Here is a 10,687-nt window from a genome sequence, read left to right as displayed (position 1 = left end):
GGCCCGGCGCGGCCCAGCCAGGGGGAGGCGGGTTGTGGGGCCTGCGGCGGGGCGGGCTGCGCCGAGGGGTCGGGCGGGCGGTGGGGGCTGAGGGCCGCGGGCGGGCGAGGGTGGCCGGGCGCCTTCGCACAGGCCGTGCGGTCCTGCTGAGGTGCCGCTCGCCTCCCGATGTAGCTGCCGCAGGTGGGGCACGGCCCGCTGCCTTCCCCCCTTTTATTATTATTATTATTATTGACAGTTTTGCGTTTTTGCGGCAGCGATGAACGCTGCGGGCGGCGGGGGCAGCGCATTTGGTGGTGGTGGGAGAGGTCGTCGCCCGAATGTACTCGCCCTGGTTCCCCCGTGTTCCCGTTGCGGGTGACTTAAGGGGATAGTTGAGAACTGGTGAGGAAGAGCGGGAAGGAGGGAGCGCTGAACGGCAGAAAGGAATTTCTGTGGACAGCACGTAGGGGCGTGATAGCGGGAGAGAAAACCGCGTGTTTTTCTACCCATTTTTGCTCATAGGCGAGAGTATTTACACTAGTACAAATTATTCTGTAGAAACTCTGGTTCGTCACTCGAAAGAGTAGTTTTCTGCCATGTTAAGAACTGAATTTAGCATTTGTCTTCATTAATGATTTTTTATTCCACTCGAGTTGTAAAATGATCTTTTAAAAGGAATGGAGATATCTTTATCTAACCTTAAAACGTTTTCACTGAAATGTGGTAGGAGAGTTCAGAATTTGTGRGTAACAATGCTGGCTCCTAGTTGGTAACTTGGTGCTGTACTACAGTACATATGATGGATCTTCACTGTGCAGCCGCTGTGTTTTGCTGATTGCTAGTTCATGCAAGTATGTATGCTCCTTTAGCAAACAATTATCTTGCCTTAATGCACTAACACTTTTTCTTTCTTTTTTAGGTAAAAATTCAGTAGGGGTCTTTGCTGCAGAGTGTTTTATTAGTAGAAGTTCTTCCAATTTGTTGTTTTTTCCAATGAAATACCTCTTTTCCTAAGAGTGTGGAGGTGGAAATGCTGCACTGATATACCGATAATGATGCAAATACTAATGGGTAAAGTGAGGATCAATCACAAAGTGTTTGTTAGGTTGGAGTTGTGTTGAATGCACTTTGTAAGTCACTGCTATGATATCCTTGATAGTCTATTTAAAGTATAACATTAGGATACACACTTACTGGATTGCACTAGTTAAAAATACAGAAGTAGTAATGACATGTGTTGTTCTTTAGTTATTCAGTGGTAAGTCCATGGACTATTGTACTAAGAGGCTGGTAAAATGGTGTCTGGTAAAAAGATATCTTAGTCCCGCAGTAGCTATTTAGTTAAGGGAGAGAAATATTGAAAACACGTTTGCTTATTAGGATGTTTGTGATGGAGGCTATCATGAATTTTCCTTGTGGRTGTGAGGTTCTGTTTGTAGTGAGGAAAGTCACATTCCTGTGCTTGGGTATTTTCCTGAAGATTAGAAAGAGTGACTTCAAAAAAACCAGGCTTAATATTGTTTTTCCAAAGCAGATACATTGATGTTTTTACACTTTCTAGCCATGCTGAGTTTGAAAAACTGAAATGATTGTTTTTCTTTACTGATGAGCACTTTGTGAGTGAGTTTTGGTAACTTTGCKTTATGAATGTAGACATCTTAAAGAGTATGCATGCATGCATGAATGAAACCATGAGAACACTAGGTTATTAAAAAGCCTATTTCTTGCTTTATAGGATGATTTTTTTATAGAAACATATAGTTCAACCTACAATTTCTAGGTGATTCTTGTTTTACTTCACGTATCTATTGTTTTACTTTAGTCTTAACTTTAGTTACGGGAGTAGAATAACTTGTCTTAATATGGGAGACCTACTTTTTCAAACTGGATTAGAGATACAATTTTATTAGAAAGGTGGAAATTCTTAAAACTGAAATAGTCACAAAAAGGTAATTTTTACTTGAAGTGCATATAGTGTTGTCCATAGCTGACAATTTCTGATCCAGTGTGACTAGATTGAAGGGAGCTGTTTTGGAAAAATATGGCATTGGGATAAATCAAGCTTTGATCTAATTTATTAAATGATTTCTGTGGCATGTGYTCTCTTCAAAAGGACTTGATCTCATAGTTACAGATAAGGTTTATTTGACTGTTCCTGACAGGATCTAGAACACTGGCCTGGTTTTATGATGGGAAAGGATGTCTTTGGAAAGCTAAGTGCTGTAGAACTTGGAATCCCAAAGTCTTGGGACCTTAAATATGGCTTAAAGTGCTTGATAGAGGTTTCTATTTCTTGACCATTGGGGTGGGGTTGGGTTTCTTGACCATTTTCTTCGCTGTATAACAGTTATGAGATACAATGGCGGGGGGGGGGGAGAAGAAAAGTCTCATTCTCCTTCAAAAAAAGTCAAAAAACCCCAGCCTCTCTGTGCTCTTTGTTTCACAGCTGAACTCTGGGCTCAAGTTTACCCCCACTTGAGAAAAATGGGCACAACTAAGACTTTTATTGTTGTTACTCTCTCTTTAAATGTTCATTCAGTGTTTCAGAAGTTTTGCTGTAATACTGCCAAAAGTAATCATTAGTATTTATCCACATTTCCCTATCACTTATTGCTAATTCTTTAAAGCCATTTTTTTGTGTGTGATTTGATGTCAAGAGAATAGCTATTCATAGCTATTCCCTGTCTTTAGTCTTCTAAAATGCAGTATGAGATCATCCCCTGGTTTTATATTTCATGTCATTTGCTTTATAGGAGCGATATACTGTAATTCTCTAGGAAGCCCCTCTCTTAAAGAATATGTGATGGTGCAATCTTTGGCAGCCTACAAGGTGCAAGCAGGTCAATTTTGTTCTCTAGAAGGTATTTTGCATATTGTAATTTTGTTTTCTGTGGAAATGCATGTGGCAACAACTCTTCTGTATGGCAGTATAAGAATGGAGAATGATAGCTTTCATGAATATCATTAGAAGACTATCTCTGCCCTTTTTTTGTGAAACTAACTTTTAAAAAAAGTTATGCAATATTATTTTATAGAAGTGATAGAAAAGATGTGACTACTGCAATATTAGTCTTGCAAGGTTTTGGATTCCAGTTTCCTATATCCAGCCATTGTAAGAATTCCCAGTGGCCCTGTGGCCTGCACTACCTAGTTCTGTCTTCTGTACTGTTCTTTTCTTTCTTTCCCTGCTCCTCTCAAATTCCATAGTTTGGTTCTTACCTTCATTCAGAGATGTACAGTTTATATTTCAAAAAGCTAGCAGCATTATAAGTTTATTTTAAAGATGTCTATTTGTCAGTATTTCATAAAATTCAGCAAAGCTCCTACAGTTAATCCTATGGATTTCTGGAAGCTCTAGGTTAGGTGAAGTTACAAACGGGTTGTAATAATCAAGCTAGGAATGGAGAAATGGAGTTATTCTCAGGATTGTATGCATTTCCCAAAATATTCCCTGCTGGCGTTAAGCTCTCTGTGTTCAGTGAAGCATGAACCTCAGACCTGCTTTTATTTATTTATTTTGGTATAAATGTCTTGTATACATTCCCCCCCCCTTTTTTTTTAGTCAAATATCTATTAGTGATGGAAGGGTAAATAAATGCATCTTAAAAATCCACAAGATTTACCCTTTGAAATTAAAGGAATCTTAGAGTTATGGTTAAATATGTACCACCTGTTTGAAAACACCTAATGGCTGGTAACGTTAGCTCCGTTCTTCTAGCTATTGCATGGGGAAATTGGGAGTCAGGGGTGATTATGTTTTTCCATGTGATCATGATGTATGACTTAAGCTTCATCTATAACTACTTTATTAGTGAGATTGGAAGGGGCGGAATCACACTTATTCTCAAATGTATGAGAGCAGTGTCATACTTGAGCTGCCAAAGGATACTGAGATTTTTGGACAAAATAAATCACATTGGCAGCAGCTGGTATGTAATTTTTAATATTTATTTAGTGTTGATTACAGAACTGTCACTACAATTAATCTTTTTTCATGTAAAATTCTTAATGCAAGTAATAAAACTACATTTTTCACACAAAGTAGTGAAGTCACTGTGTTGATGGAGTATTGCATTTAATAATGAAGCAATAATAATAGTGTAGTAATAGTGATAATCAACTATGGCATTTAATAATGAAGGTGCATATTTTTGAGACCTAGTATAACTTAGTGCTTTCTGGTGTGTTTTTCTTCTTTGCTTAGTTTCTCCAAACACAAAGCTACAAGTTTTGTGGCTTATTATGCCACAAAAYGGCATAGATCTGGTCATATACTGCTACTTCTGTGATCTGATTTGTAGAAAATAAATCAAGATTAGGTTGGTAGCTGTACACCTAACATAATACAGCACATTTTTTGAATATGTACAGATGTGTGGCTCTGGCATTTTATAACTGTATGCATCGAAGTACTTTGTAGTGTTATTAGCCTTACTCTATGAGAACACATTAAGACCTGTAGTCAGAAATGTAGTGCAGTACCTGAAAATGAGTTACTGTTATAATTTACCTGGTGAAAACTATGTTTAGGGCAGGAGAACATTAATGTTAAACCCAAACAGCTGCAAATGCAGTTGGAAATGCTGGATCACAGTAATTTATTATTAAATGTTTTTTACTTTGAATAAGAAACGTAATCATCTTTCAGTAATAAAAAGAGCTGGACACATCAGTGATGTTTTAGCCATCAGTATACTTACTGATGTTGAGGAATTTGGGTTTTCCTTTTCTTTTCTTTTTTTTTCTTTTTTTTTTAATAAAAGGTTTCTGGTTCTGGTTTAGGAAATCTGTTGTTGTGCATTTTCCAATCAATATGGTGCTATCCTTGAGAGTCTGCAAACAGTTGTTCAAAAATAAGAGAGTAAAGAGAGACCATTTCTCCATTCAGGTCTGTGATAAGAAGTAATGTCATGGACCAAATACTATTCAGGAGTTGAAAAAAAAAAAAAAAGTTCTAAATAATCAGTGGTGGAAGACTGATAACTAAATACAAGCAGAAAACCTGGTACAAAACTGCAATGTTTTTAATGTCATTTGGTAGAGGAGAGCAGGGGAGATGATGAACTAATTCTTATTTGCAAATGTTTCTTTTTCTTTGAGCTAATGGTGACTAAAAGGGTATTGGAGGAAGTTTCAGAAAGAGCCAGGCAGGTTGTGTTAGCAGTGCAGGAAAAATATAATTCACTTAAATTAAAAAAGAGAGACTTTAAAATACATTTGAATGTTTACATTACTAGTGTCATTTGAGGAGGGGATGTGAGTATCACTGTTCATAGCTACATCTCTTTGTCTTGCTGTTTTTACCCCGCTTACTGTCAAGAAATGCAAAAACTGAATAGTGACCAGTATAAAAAGTGTTACCACATTCAAGAAGTTGCTGGAGTTTAGATGTTCCAAAATTCACTAATTCAGCCTTCTTTGGCTGTATGCACTGTATTATTATACAGCTGTATCTTACCAGCTCCATACCACTCCTGCCTCATTTAGGGTGTGTAGGAGGCTGCTGTGTGTGTGAGAGGCTTGCTCTGTTTTTAGAAGGTTACAGTGAATGAGCAGGTARGGTATTGCAGAAAGAAAGGACAGTTGAGTGTTGACTGCTGAATTTTATTGTGGGAAGTCAGGTTGAACCCTACATCTGTAGGGTTCCTCCAGAGTCTCTACTCTGTAGGAGTTCATATGAAATGCCAGGTAAATTACTTAGGCAGGGGTTCATAGGTGGCTGCTAGCTGTATGCTCTTTATTTATGAAGGCTCAACTTAGAATTTTTGAATCTGAGCATTCACAGTTGCAACTGCAATACCTGAATGATGAGCTTTGAAAATATACCTAGTTAAAGAAAATAAATACTCTAAAAAAGTCCGTATTCAACATCTCAAATTAGGCATCTGCACATAGTGGACTTGAAAAATTTTATCTTTTCATGCCTAGGTTTCCATGCCTTTCAAGGGAAGGAGAATACTACTTAGAAATGCTTTGAAAATTAACTGGTTGATATTTATGCTTCACTGAAATTTTGTAGAGACATGCTGACAGTGAAGGGCATGAGAGGGCGTAAGAGCAATGCAAACTTTGAAAAATGTGGTAAATAAAGGCTCACACTGAACAGTGAGCATAAAACAAATACTGAGTATCTGTTTGTTTACTGAACACCATTTATCCTAGTGCACTGAATATAGTTGTGTTTTCGTAGAAAAGAATGGATTGATACTAAGATGTGTCTGCTTTTACGTGAGCAAAACAGTGGGATTTCACCTTTTTTGTTATTTGGAACCATTTTGTCTAATATACCTTTTTGAAAAAAAAAAATAAGTGTTTTGGCCTTAGATTCAGACTAGATGGTCAAATTTGGTGGTTAGAAGCTGTGAAAATAAAAGTCGTAGTGAGAAGAGACAAAGAAACTTAACTATGGRCAGCACTGTCCTTTACTCATACAGCAACAGTATAAGACACTGTATGTAGCTTAGTCACATTATTTCAGAAAATTCCAAGAGGATAATGTTAGTGACTCAGGATTTGTGTGAAGAGGAACTATTTCATGGTTTTTACAAACTGGAAAGACATTGCTACAGCAGAGGAGTCGAAAAAAGGGGAATTATCTATGTAAGAGAATCTAATTCCTGTTTCATAATACACAAAGATGATGATTTGACCCATAAATTCGAGTGCTTTTTCACATAGTATGTAATTTGATTGTAAATTATTTTTTCACTTAAAGTTGTTGAGGCCACCTAGTACCCAGATTAAATAATTAAAGGTTTGGATTGTATCTTTTAACTTCAGACTAGAAGATGACTTTAGAGTGTATGTCCTGTTTGGTCCCTATGCATTTGTTGAAAGCATCAGTTGAATGTCTGGCTTGTATTTATTCCTGTGATTTTGTATATATAGTCCCTATTGTTAACCACATCTGTGTTCTTTCTGCATCTTATTATTACAATTAACTTTGATACAATTAAGAGAGACTGTTTTGAATTCAGTGCAGGGGGTAGAGATGTGCTTAGTAGTTTCACTGGTTTGTGGTATGTGTAAGTCAAGGTTTTAGTTCTGAGCTGTTTGTTTAGCTTAGAATATACGTATTTGCTGAGCTGATGAGTAAGATAGCTCCCAAGTTAAATGTTGGATGTTATTGTAAAAATGTCTTTAGCTTTACTGTAATTACAGTCTATCATAGAAGTACTCTTCGTCCACTGATATTAGAATTGTAATTGAAAGGTGAGTAGAGGTGATTTTGAACTCCACCACTMGAGATCATTGGTTCAATGTTGGGACGCTCATTTTTTAAGCATGGATAGAACTCGCTGCAATCTTCAAAGTATTTGGAAAAGCTTATTTTTTTTTCCAAGTTCATTTTGAGAATGTACCCTGAATGCATGTTAGAAGAAAGCTGGATTTACTTATGGGATTTGTATTATTTTTGTGTTAAAATATTAAATTTTCAGGCTTACTGTATAAATTATCTTGATATCAGAACTGTAGTTATTACTGTCCATTTGTGACTCTGAAGTGAATTTAATGAATGCCTTAATTCTTTGCATCCTAATTGTTCTATCTCTATACTAATTGCTTTATTTGGAGCTAGTAGGAGACTTTGTCTAGAAGTATCTCTTTCTTCGGTTGGAAACATAGGTAATATTTTAAAAATTTATATATTGAATTTAAACAGGAAGTCTGTACACAGAAGACAGTGATATTTCCTTGCTTTTGTGATATTGGGTAGCAAATTTGAGAGTGTGACTTACCAGAAGTTACTTAGTCTGCTAAAGCTAGGAATTAACGTTCCAGTGTTCCAGTGCAATGAGATTTATAAATACAAGTACATTATTCCAAATTTTTTAGCTTGTTGGAAGTTTTGAGTTACACTCCAAGATTCACATAGAATTTCACATTTTGATTAAAGTACTGTTGATCCTGCTTCACATTTGGGTTTGATCACCCTGCTGTGATCAGTGACGAAGTGCAGCTGGAGAAGTACATTATTTTTAAATTTCACATTTTTTTTCTGAAAGCGTGCTGAAGAAGGCAAAGTTTGAAAAATCTAGATCGTAACTCCCATTTTTTTTCTTACCTCAGGTCAGATTTGGTCTTCCCCCATCGCTTCTGCCATTTCCTGATGCCACATTCTTTTTGGGAGGCAATGTTTCTTGTCTTGACTGACAAGAGGTGCTGTCTCTGGTAGGATAAATTCTCTTTGTTTTCCTACTTTTTGTCATTGATCTCTTATCTCTCGCCTTCTTATTCCACTGTTGTTGTCCTTCCTTCCCTTTACTGTGCTCTTCCTCTCCTACCTTCCTCCCTAGAGAGCTCTAAAATAGGATTCTCAAAGACACCTGGGGAAGCTGTAGACTCATGTTGGATTCAAATGCAGTAGAAGTTTAATGCCTGTCTCTGTAAGCCTCCTTTGAAAAGCAGAGCTCTAGTATTTGCTGGTAACATACTAACTGTGGACTATTTAAGAAACTAACTATTGCTGAAAATGTTTTTAGGCGGTGATTTCTCTCACCTACGACAATCTTTTTTGTTTGTTTTGTCTTCTCGAAAGAAGACTAGAAGATGTTAATAGTGAAAATTTTATTCACAGGTCTGGCTTACTGCAGAAACATATTATTTGCTGAAGTGAGTTGTTGCTGAAAATCTTTACAGGAACACTTACGTCCTAGTGTTGATTGCATGTAGGGTCTAACTTCTGCTAGCTTATTGACAGTAAAGCAGGCAGTGTTCTTGGCTGAAGTAAATTGCTACTGCCCAGGTCTCTCAGATTATATTTGTCCTAGAAAATTAAATGGATGAGGTAAAGTCTTCGTGTATGAATAGTTCAGTCTGGAAATTAGCATGAATTGGACAGATGGTRCAAAATAGTTTAACAATATCAATATTCATACTAGGATTATAATTTAAACCAATTTCTGAAGAACTGCACTTTTACAAACCAAATGAGTTGCTCTCCAGATGCATGATAGTTTGGCAGGTATTTCATGGCAGCTTCTGGAAGTAAATATCTAGCCATGTGCAAGTATATTAGATATCAGAATTATTTGGAGGCTGAATGGAAGTGTCTTGAAGGGAGATGGTTGGATAGCCATGCTCTGAACTGTTTAATTAGTGATATTCTCTGGATACCGATCTCAAGTATCTTAGCCCCAGAAACAATAGTTAGTAGAATATTTTCAAGATCAGGTGCGCATTAGGAGATAGTTATGGAAGAGCTTTTTGTATAATTGTCAGTAATTTCTATTTTTGCTTCCAAAGAAGTGATCCTGGTAAGAAACAGTGTTCAGATGCCTTGATTGTGTATTTCCTGTGTAATTTGTCAACTGCTATCTATTTTAGCCGTACCTGCTTAAAAATTATTCTTTACCTGGAATTAAATTGAAACTCCTAGGAGTCTGAATATAGGTAAACCTTTATCAATTGAACCTACTTTTGTGATTGCTAGAATAAAATCTGCTGTAAAGGAGTCTGCAGTTGGCCACAAAGGCTTGTCTGTGCTCAGGGTCCCATCATTTCACTTTTAATTCAACAAAGGTTTTTTTGACCTCTGTCATTATTTGCGTGTGCTTTTAATATAGGTAATAATGAGAAAAATTGCCTAACCTAAAGGGCTTTGGTGTTGAGGTATTATTTGGATATGAATATGCTAGGTGAGATATGGATTGTCTTTGAAAGTGGAAAATTATGTACTGAGAGGCTAGCTCTGGTTCACTGGTGAAAAAAGGTATGTGAAGGCAGCTTCACAGAGAGCAATAATGGTGCAACATAGACCRCAACCAGACTGACTTACCACTGTGATTTGCACATTTTTTTTTGTGGCTTATCTACTTTCTTGCTAAAAGTAAATAAAACCATTAGCTTCAGCAGCAGAATTATTGTTACTCTTGTTTTTCACATGTCCAGAGCAGCCTCTCTGTAAAATGTGGGAGAAGAGATAAAGCTGAGAAAGAAAAGTTGTGATATCCTTTAAGAAGGACACCTAAGTTTTTCTAATGTAAGCTATAGAGAATGCACAGCTTCCTAAATTTTTGACTAAGCTCTATTTTTCCCTCAATCTAGAAGTATGTATAATAGTTCAGATGATCTTTATTCCATACCTGTTCTCTTTTTTTCATAAGTAGGGAGGCCTCTTGTAGTCTGTTAGCTGTTACCCAGCCGTTAAGTTAAGAGCCAGTTAGAGAAAGGTGTGATTCTCCTTGTACCATGAAGCACAGTTAGTATTCTGCTTCTAGTGTCTGGAAGTATTAAGAATTCAGGCAGAGTATCAGAAAGATGGAGTGAATTGTTGAGAATTTTCTTCCAGAATTGGAAGACGACTAATGTCACTCCAGTGTTCAAAAAGGGCAAGAAGGAGGACCCAGAGAACTACAGGCCGTTAGTCTCACCTCCATCCAYGGAAAGGTGATGGAGCAGCCCAGYCTTGATGCCATTTCCAAGCACAAGAAGGACAAGAAAGTGACCAGGAGTAGTCAGCATGGATTCACAAAGGGGAAATTATGCCTAACCAATCTGGTAGACTTCAACGGTGGGATGAGTAGCTGGGTAGGTGAGGGGAGAGCAGTGGATGTTGTCTGCCTTGACTTCAGCAAGGCTTTTGACACCATCTCCCGTAACATCCTGCCAGGCAAGCTCAGGAAGTGCAAGATAGATGAGCAGAGAGTGAGATGACTTGACACCTGGCTGAAAGCAGAGCTCCAAGGGCTGTTGTGATCAGCAG

At 37.4% G+C, this 10,687-nt stretch overlaps 1 protein-coding gene across 1 annotated transcript in view; it reads left to right on the top strand.

Annotated features, from left to right (window-relative positions):
* Window positions 1-8,067: 8,067 nt before the first annotated feature.
* Window positions 8,068-10,687, top strand: part of KCMF1 (potassium channel modulatory factor 1) — a 43,139-nt gene continuing 40,519 nt past the window's right edge. Inside the window, exon 1 of the mRNA XM_085317640.1 lies at window positions 8,068-8,154. The gene's annotated coding sequence lies outside the window, so the exon portion shown is untranslated. The remainder of the gene's footprint in view (window positions 8,155-10,687) is intronic.

Source organism: Rhea americana, unplaced genomic scaffold (genome assembly GCF_003343005.1).
Source record: "Rhea americana isolate MKP2758 unplaced genomic scaffold, rheAme1 scaffold_115, whole genome shotgun sequence".
In the NCBI taxonomy this organism is placed as follows: Eukaryota; Metazoa; Chordata; class Aves; order Rheiformes; family Rheidae; genus Rhea; species Rhea americana.
Note: the sequence above shows the minus strand (reverse complement) of the source record. Positions and strands in the feature narration are given on the sequence as shown.